Raw genomic sequence first — 10,437 nt, forward strand, 5'->3', positions numbered from 1 at the left:
AGTAGAAAATAAAAGCATGACTGCAGGGACAAAGAAAAATGAAATGTCAGGCTTACATACTTTCACAAAAGCAAATACAAAAAAATATCCGTTCTTAAGAAAAGAGCTACATATTAGACAAATTTAACCATGATTTTACGATTTGAGATGTGGACTGGATTGTGGAGAGGGCAATGTAAAAAAAAAGGTTTTTTTTTCAATAGATCTCTCTTCTTCTCTTTCTATCCTCCTCATTGGCAGCTGCTTTAGTAATTTAATTTCATAAATTGGATGCACACATTTATTCTGGGCTTGTCTTGGCAATGCTAATATTCCACTTTGATATTCTTTTTTGGCTGTACTTTTGTACAAGTCACCAAATTGCATTTTCAATAGGATGTGAGATCTTCAAATGGATAGATTCAGGTGCAATTTTGCTTCCTTGGTTCTAGTTTCTTTTTTTCTTTTTGGTCTGCCACTAGTGATAAAATCTCATGTCCAAAAGTGTTTTGGCTCACAGCATCTAAATTTGCACAAGCTGGTTCTGCACACTTTTATTAATCAACCACTTCATTATATGAATATTTCACAGATGTATCATGTTGAATGCATTCAAAGATATCCTTGTAATCTAATCAGAGTACTCAGCGGCAGGCAAAAAAAGAAATAAAAGGCCCTCTTTTTGATGGTTATAAAATGAAAACATTTGTGATCTGATTACTAACTTTTTTGAGATGGCTGAATTTAAAGATTTGCAATGGTCTTGAACTGAGTAAGTAAGAAATGTTCAGAAGAGGTTCAGGGAAATATAAGAAAATATATATAATCTTGTCTTGAAATTGATCTCTATGTGAAATCTGAACTTCACTGTGTTGTTTCAAGTGTTTCAGATATAGGGCAGATCTACAGTGTGTATTCTTACTGAATTTTTGGCTCATGGCAAAAACTGATGGAGTACGAAACTGGATTTAACTTTGTTGCACAGATATGGAACTAAGGAAACTCAATATGCCTTTGGTACAGTCACTTCTAGCTCATTCCATTTCATGGGGTTGTGTTAAGAATAAAATGGAGACCCCCATGTTACAGTGCTGTCCTGCTTACACAAACACACTAACTGTGGTTTAGTGGATTTATTAATATCCCCCTGCAACTCCCTTCACCAAAAACCCATAACTGTCCCAATTAAGTCCAGCCACAAGCAGACCAATGCTAGTCCACAGAGCAATGACCAATGAGTCCACAAGGCACTTGAAAGTTTGTCAATCAAAATAAACCCACCAGGCAAAATTATATCTGCAATATAAGAGGATTCATGAGGCAAGAAAAGCTAGGAAGTCCCAAAGGTACTTTTTCAAGAGGCAACTGGACTTTCTTGCTTTTCTTTGAAGATGTTTTGCTTCTCATCCAAGAAGCTTCTTCAGCTCTGACTGGACAGTAGGGAATGGAAGGATTTATACTCCTTGCAGACAGCTGGTCATTTGCATACTTTTAGAGAGTTGTTGAAGCCACTTGGAGATTTATCTGTGTCCTCAGGGTCACCTGAGTGGTGCAAATGGATGTGGAGCCTTCTTGGAACTGCTGAGAGGACTGTATTGTAGATAGGAGAAATGTAGATGATGTCGTATCCCTCCTGCTCTGTTGAGAGAGAGCTGTTAAATTTTGACATAGATGGTTTCTTTGACTGCTCTTTCATACCAGTGGTCCTCTCTATCTGAAATGCAGACAACTCTCTAAAAGAATGCAAATGACCAACAGTCTGCAAGGAATACAAATCCTTCCATTCCCCTCCAGCCAGTCAGAGCTTCAAATTAAATACCAATACAATTTTAGAATGTTTCTATCACATAGAAATCTTGAGAAATATGAAATTAACTTTTAATGACTATAATGTATTTAATTGCATAATGTTTCTAATCCACTGCATGAGTTCAATAGGCTAAACGTGTTTTGCTGATGATTTTTGTTTGTACTCAGTATGTGATACATCTCACTGCATGTCCAACAATAGTCAGCCAGCATTGAAGGATTCTAGTTGCTTCAAGACCATTTTTCCATTGTGGCAATGTCCTGGTGAAGACTTTCATGATTTTCATCACTGACAGCACCTAGATTTGGGGGAAAGAAGTTCAAATGTGAATGCAAAAAATGAATCTTCATTGACATGTTGTATTTCATAATCTTAAATGCTGTAAGAAGTTTGTCAACCAGCTGAATGTAGTTTGGTGATCTGTAGTTGCCAAGAAAATTCTCAACTACATCCTTGACTGCTTTCCAGGTGATTTTCTCTGGCCTCACTAACAGATCTTTGAACTGCTGGTCATTGATGATATATCTGATCTGTGGATCAACAAAAATACTTTTCTTAGAATCAGTTATTCATGGAAACATCTATCACAGATAATAAAAACCTTCAACTTGTTCATCATTTTCATAAAATTTTTCATCAGTCCAAGTTTTATGTGAAGCAGCAGAAGCAAAAATATCTTTGTTGGGTCAAAAAATAGTTCATGTGGCATGTTTTTCTGCCCTAAAACCAAGTTCTTCAGAGTGACAATTTCTTTTTAATATAATGTGACTCTCTTGCATGGCTGTCCCATTTGCATATGTAACAACAATACTTGGTATTTCTGAGTTGCTTTTCAAGCAGCGGAACCACTACTTTTAGAACTCCATGTATATTTCATTTGTTCATTGTGTACTGGATGTGCTTCAACATCAGTTCCATGTTTTCATATGTTTCTATTCTGTGTGCAGCATTGCCAACATATATTAAAAAATGTACAGTTGCCATTGTGAAAAAAACAGATTTCTATAAAATGATATGTTATAGTTATGTTATAGGTTATTTTTGTGATTAGAAGGCAAAAAACTATAAGATAAAACACCCAGGAAACAAAATCTTTATTTCCCAGTGTTAGCTGCCTTGAGGTCCTAGAGAAAAGATGAAATTCAGTTAACCAAATGGTATGCTGCCCTTGATAGCACCTTGTTTTGAGATACACTTGCAGTAAGAGATAATGGAAACTTCCGCTATACTTCTGCGCTCATGGGACAGCTCATTCTTTTACAAATTGTAGCTTTAAGCGAGGAACATTCAGCTTTCAAAGGCTGATGGAGGCAGTAGCTTTTCAGCAGCATATTGGGGCTCACAATGCAAAACTTAATGGTCACATAAAAGAAAGTTAAGGGATGCCTGAGATGAAAGGAAAAAGAAGGTAGGGAGGCTGAAAAGAAGCCAAGAAAGGAAGCAAGCACATAACTAGGCATACAATCCTGTTAAAACTATTGTCACTCTGTAGTTGTCATATATTAATGTGTAGAAGTTTGGTTAAAAATGTACACTATTGGGAAAGATATTAGGGACTGCAACTGATCCCTGGAAGGATCTGTATGTGACTCAGGAACCATCTATGCTAATGGTTTAAAGCCAATTTATTCTAAACAAACAAATAAAACCACGGAGAAGGATTATCCTGTTCTAAAAACCAAATCTTCAGAAAATCAAGATAAAAGCACATATTCCAAGTATGTCAGTCCTTTCCATATAAGTCCTAGTTTGTGTGATGAAGGTTCTACTATATTGGCTTGTAAGATTAGAGTTCCTATCTTACATAAAACTGTGTGAGCATGCTTGGGATAAAACTGGGCTTTGGATATGCTTATGGCACACAGATTAAAATGTATCCATACTGATACATTATGTCCTTACAGTTAGTAGAGAATATTACATGTGGCGTGGGAACAGGCAGGTAACTTAGTCTATTCCTTAATCTTATTTAGCAAGTTTATATAAAAAAATTAATTGGCTGATGGTGGTAACGCCCAAAATTTGGAGGCCCATTTATTGATAATCATGTGGTATGGAAGGCTATAATTGGAATGTAGGATGAGTATATAGTAAAGAGCATGCATAGTATAGGCAGAAAGTTATGTGAATAGGTATGGGCATGTTATTGATATAAAATATGTATAATTACATTTTTAAATCTGATTTTAATTTCTTTGATTTAGTACTACTCATACTTTTTCTCAATATAACTTATGCTGAAAAGGGAAAAGCATGATGTTTATGTATGTATGGAGGTTGTAGCACAGTTAGATATATTTAGAAAAACTTTCATCCAAACTTTCATTCGTTACATGGACAACTTAGGAATTTGCCCCAAGAATAAATTTTGTTTAGAGTAGTTCTGCAGTATGAACTGTGGTACTTGAAGTGAACGTTTCTGATACTCTTACACACAATTCATTTAGGCAATGAAACAGATAATGAAACATTTTTATAGATTTAAGGGCAGATGGAACTTGATTATTTGTGGAATTTGACCTACAAAACTAATACAAGTTCTCTGGAAGTATAATTTATGGAACAGTGGAAACCAGCCAATGTTTCTCTCCCATTAAAACACAAAACATGGCACCTGTCTGTCTTTGTTTATTCATAAATTTGAAAATTAAATGAAAAATAAACAAGTGGTATGGCATTCCTGATTGGAAAACCCATAATAAAGAAGAAAGGATGGAAAGTGGAAGCAGTTAATGCCCTTATAGTTAATTCAGAAAACAAGCAAAAATGCAATTCAAGCAAAAGTACAACTGCCAGCCAGTACAAAATTTGAATGAAGCTTCACAGTACATGTCATAACCTAGCTTGAACTGAAACGTCTTAATAACATCAGAAATTCATTGGATCACTGTAACTGATTGCCTCTGACAATTAGTAGCCTTCTACATTCTTTGGGGTTTAATTCCAGTGTTTTTTCTTGAATTGTTTGTGGCTTTAGTGAAAACGTGTTTTACATTTCCCACAATCAATGTGCAGTTACAGAGGCCTGTTTACATTCTTTGCATTTCTGCCCCCAGAAACTTTTGTTTTTAACAGAACTGTAAAAGATAAAATAATGTCAGAAATTGTTTAAATTGATATATGAAAGTACAAATCCATCTATTTTAAAGATATACAGACAAAGGTAACACATTGACAGTATAATATGAAGACATTCAATAAGATCAGCTGAAATTTAAGGAGTAAGCTTAATAATGGCAAAATGGAGTAACTTTAGCTTTTAGAAGTAGGGCTTTGACATATGCAGGATAATTACTTTGAAATATGTAGGTTCTATAGGAAGCTAGATGTAACTGCAAGCAGGAAGAAATATAAAAATAAAGATAGGGTTAATGTCAGCAAAAGGTCATGGTTAACAGATATATGAAATATAAGGGCTTTTTCCTGGAAGGGGAAGAAAAGAAATCTTTTCTGTTTAGGCACTTCAGATTAGCTGATCGGGATGAGCAGGTGGGCTGCTGAATGTGATGGGGTAGGGAGGAACCAGCTTCGTAAGAGGCTATATAAATATGCGATTTTAAAAATTGTGTGTGTAGCTTAATCTACAATGTTATTTTAAGACTACTAGCCTTTGCAAAAGCTTTCTTTCAATAAAACTTTATTCTTAGAATCCCAAGTGAGTTTGTTTGTCTTTGAAAATCTGAACCAAGTTCCAGACAACTTGCCCTGGGATATCCAAATGGTCCAAATGGTCCCCAGATCCTGAGGGTTGCCATCCCCTAAGGGAACAGGTGCCACATCAATTTTATTTTATTGAAAAGTTTTATAAAAAGTTACAATATTATCCCATTCCCAACCCCCCAACCCCCCTCCCCCACTTCCCAAAGCTGATTACAGGGTTACAAATATATAGTAATCATAATCTAACTAACATTAATCAACTATATAAAAAACCAAATACATAACACACTTTAACCCACCTTTAACATAATTACCAACACTCTAAAATACCCAACTTCTAAAAACAAAATTTAAATTATAACAATAACAATCTAAAATTTACTCATAAGCTAAATGAAACTTTTTAGTCCCATATTTTTTCTGAATATAATCTATCCATCTTCTCCAAACCGAAATGTATCTCTCTTGTGAATGATCTTTCAAGTAAGCAGAAATCTTAGCCATTTCTGCTAGATTTGACACTTTAAGCGTCCACTCTTGTATAGTAGGCAGACAATCCTTCTTCCAATATTGCCCTACCAATAACCTCGCAGCTGTTATCAAATTCAACATCAAATTAATTTCTTTAGTGTCACAGTCTATAATAACACCCAATAAAAATAATTGTGGAGTAAACTTTATCTTTCTCTTAAAAATCTTTTGAATGTTCCACCAAATTTTAATCCAAAAAGCTTTTATATTTCTACAAGTCCACCAAATATGAAAATAGGTAGCATCCAAACTACCACATCTCCAACATTTGGGCAGTAAATTAGAATACATACAAGACAGCTTTTTAGGATCCAAATGCCATCTATAAAATATTTTATAAAAATTTTCTCTTAAGTTTTGGGCTTGAGTAAATTTTACATTTCTAACCCAAATTACCTCCCACACATCCAATGGAATCGGTTCTTAAATATTTTGAGCCCACTTTACCATGCAATCTTTCACCAATTCCATTTCCGAGTCCAATTCTATTAAAGCATTATAAATTCTCTTTATGTGCGCTCGAGTTTGATCTTTGATCTGTTTTACCAAATTTTCATCCATCAGCGTCAAACCAACCTTCTGGTCTAACTTCCACCTGGCTTGCAATTGACTATACTGAAACCAAGACTGTACAATATTTTCTTGTTTTAACTCGGCTAGCGACCTTAATTGCCAGTCACTCCCTTCCAATCTAAGTAATTGCTTATAAGGAATCATATCCAAATTCTCACCCATAGATACCCCCTCTATTGCGTGTCCAGGAATCCCCCAAATTGGTATTTTATAATTTAACTTATAATAATACTTTTTCCAAACACGCAATAAAGCACTTCTTAAAATGTGAGATTTAAAAGCCTTATCAACTTTTTTGTCATAAATCAAATATGCATGCCACCCATATAATAAATCCCATCCCCCAAGATAAAGTATACTTTTATTAGTTAAATTAAGCCAATCACTAACCAGTGTTAAAACCACTGCATCATAATATAATTTCAGATTAGGCACCTTAAGTCCTCCCCTTTCCCGAGCATCTTGTAAAATCTTAAGTTTAACTCTCGGTTTTTCCCCGCCCAGATAAATTTATTAATACCCTTCTGCCACTCATCCAAATTAGCATCTTTTTTCAAAATAGGTATCATTTGAAACAGAAAAAGAAACTTTGGTAAAACGTTCATTTTAACAGCTGCAATTTTTCCCAACAAAGATAATTGTAATTTTTTCCAATTATTTAAATCCTTTTATATTTTAACCATAACATCTCATAATTATTCTTATATAATTTCACATTAGAAGCTGTAATATATACCCCCAAATATTTAACCTTTTTCACAATTTCATAACCTGTCAATTTTACTAACGTATTCTTCTCATTCATAGTCATATTTTTAGATAATATTTTAGTCTTATTATTATTCACCTTAAAGCCCGAAACTTTCCCATATTGTATTATAATTTCCATCAAATCTATAACCGATTGAATCGGTTGAGATAGTGTAACAACCAAGTCATCTGCAAATGCTCTTAACCCATAATCATTCTGTTTTATTTTTATTCCCTGTATTTTAGTTGATTCCCGAATTTTAATCAATAAAATCTCCAATGTTAAAACAAACAATAATGGTGACAGGGGACACCCTTGTCTTGTACCTTTTTCAATTTTAAATGCATCTGTTAATCCCCCATTAATTATAATTTGCGCTGATTGTTGTTGATATATGGCCCTAATAGATTGCAGAAATTCATCCCCAAAGTTCATCTTTTCCACAACTTTCAATAAAAATTGCCAATTCAATTGATCAAAAGCTTTTTCAGCATCCAAAAATATCAATGCCACAGGGACTTGGTTATTCTTATCCAAATACTCAGTTAAGTTAACTAATTGTCTTACATTATATTTCATATATCTTTCAGTTATAAATCCAGACTGATCTGTATGAACCATCTGTTTCAAAACTAACATTAATCTATTTGCCAATATTTTTGCAAAAATCTTATAATCTGTATTTAAAAGCGATATAGGTCTGTAATTCTTAGGCTGAGTAAGATCTTGATCCTCCTTTGGGATCAACAATATAAAAGCCCTTGGAGGCACTTCCCCTCTGGCCTGGATATTATTAAATAGTTCCTTTAAAGGTTCTACCATCTCTGTAAGTAAAATTTTATAATAAATTGCTGTTAAGCCATCTGTACCTGGAGCCTTACCTACTTTTAACTGTTTAATTACTGATATAATTTCTTCAGAAGTGATTAAACAATTCATCCCTTCCCGTTGTTCATGTGAAAGCATAGGAATATGCGCTTCCTGTAAATATTTATCTATATCTAAAGTTTGTACATTCTCACTAGCATATAACTTTTGATAAAAATCCAAAAAACCCTTTTTAATCAAATTTTGTTGATATGTTTCTTTGCCCTTATATTCTATTTTCTCTATTGTACGTAACCTCTGTTTTTTCCTTAATTGATAAGCTAACCACCTACCAGGCTTATTTGCATTACAAAAAGTATTATGCTTCGCATATCTCAAATTAGTTGCAACCTGATCTGCCATTAACATATTAAATTGCTCTTTCAACAAATTTATTGAAATCATTAATCTCTTATCTAATGGCTTCAAAATAAAAGCTTTCTCCTTCAATTTAATCTCTTCTTCCAATTCTTTACGTTTTTGCATCTGCTTACGCCTATGACTATTGTTCATATAAATCAAAATCCCCCTCATATAAGCTTTACTGGCATCCCAAACCATTTCAATCGGTGTTCCTTTATGCATATTCAGAACAAAAAACTCTTTCAAATAATCTTTACATTTTTCTGAAAGTACATTATATCTAAATAAATTTTCATTCAACCTCCAAGATCTTCTTATTCCATCTTCCCTAAATAATTCCATCCATACAGGACTATGATCCGATAATTTTGATGGTTTCCAGAGGGCGACCACAACCGGCCCGGCACCTGTGAGGACCCAGTGGATTCCTGGACCAAAGTTGGTAGGTCATTCTAGAAATTAACACAGAGGTGAGTTGTATAACCAACACCAAGAAACTCTGTGCACAAACCCAGGTAAGAAAATAAGGAAGTGTTCACATTTACCTGGGCGGTTGGGTGGGTAAGTCAGTCTGAGTCTGAGATGTGTGAGAGTGTGAATGAGATGACCCGAGGGCCATTAGGGCTGGCAAGAGAGTGGATTCCTGAGTACGTGTTACTATACCTTTGTGAGGAGATTAGCTGGAAATGGAGAAAGTGACTTGGTGAAGTGAAATGTGGTCTCATTTGATTGGTCAGGACTTGACAGCTGAACGGTAACCATCCATGAATAATATTCTTTCCAAAAAGGATTGAGAGGAGGTGAAGGGGGCGATGGATAAAGTTTCCATACCCCTTAACAGTCCCCTTGGTAAGATCCTTTCTAAATGAAAGTATCCTCCATATCATAGAATGGTGAAAGATTTAGATAAAGATTTGATTATACAATACTGTTATTTTATTTGGGAACAAAAACAAATAGATGAGGGAACACAGTGGCCAAGGTTAGGTAGTTTTACTTTCTTTCTGTGTCAGTCTTTGTATAATTATGTGTTGAATAAGAAAGATAAAACACCTGAGGAGCTTAATTATGCCCTCATTTGGATGCCAGATAAATGGCCTCCAGAGACAGACTATCTGTTTCTAAGTAAGCAACCTGAACAGGTGGAGAATAAATCTGACAAAGAAAAAGAATGATTAAAGGAGCAGGAATTAATAACAGAAGAAAGAGTCAAAAGGGAGAGAGAAGACTTTAACAAATATTATTTGCCTCCTCCCCATAACCCCAAACAATTCCCTTAGGTTTTACCCCAGGCTTTACCCCAAGTCTTGCCCCAGGCTTTGCCTCAGGTTGTGCCTCAAGTTTGGTCCCTGGAACAACCTGAACAATTAAGAAGAGACAGAGAACAGTGTAGGAGAGATTTGGACAATTTCCCTCTTGCAAGTGGTCTAACTTGAAACCGAGTGTGATGTGACACAGGAAAGAAGAATCAAATTGAAGGAATTAGAAGATATGGAGGTAGAATTATTTCCACTGAGAGAGGGAGACCAATATGAAAGGGACTTGGAAAATTTGCCTTTTGCAAACTGTAAAATCAAAACTGACAATAGGCACCAACATCAGAGAAGGGAAAGACCAAGAGATCATAATGAACTAGAGGAAAATAAACTATTCCCCTTAAGGGAAGTGGCAAGTGGTGTACAAGGAGGACTTCCTCTGGTGGGTTATGTCCAAGATCCTCTAAGAAGCAGTGAAGTTAAGAAGCTTAAAAAGGAATTTAAAAAATTAAAAGAGGATCCCACAGGAGTACCAGAACAACTTGACTAGTTACTAGGACCCAGTATTTACACATGGGATGAACTTACTTTCATTGTGAAAACTTTATTCAACCAGAGGAAAGAGACCTAATTAGGAAAGCTGCCAT

Source organism: Vipera ursinii, assembly GCF_947247035.1.
Source record: "Vipera ursinii genome assembly, chromosome: 4".
In the NCBI taxonomy this organism is placed as follows: domain Eukaryota; kingdom Metazoa; phylum Chordata; class Lepidosauria; order Squamata; family Viperidae; genus Vipera; species Vipera ursinii.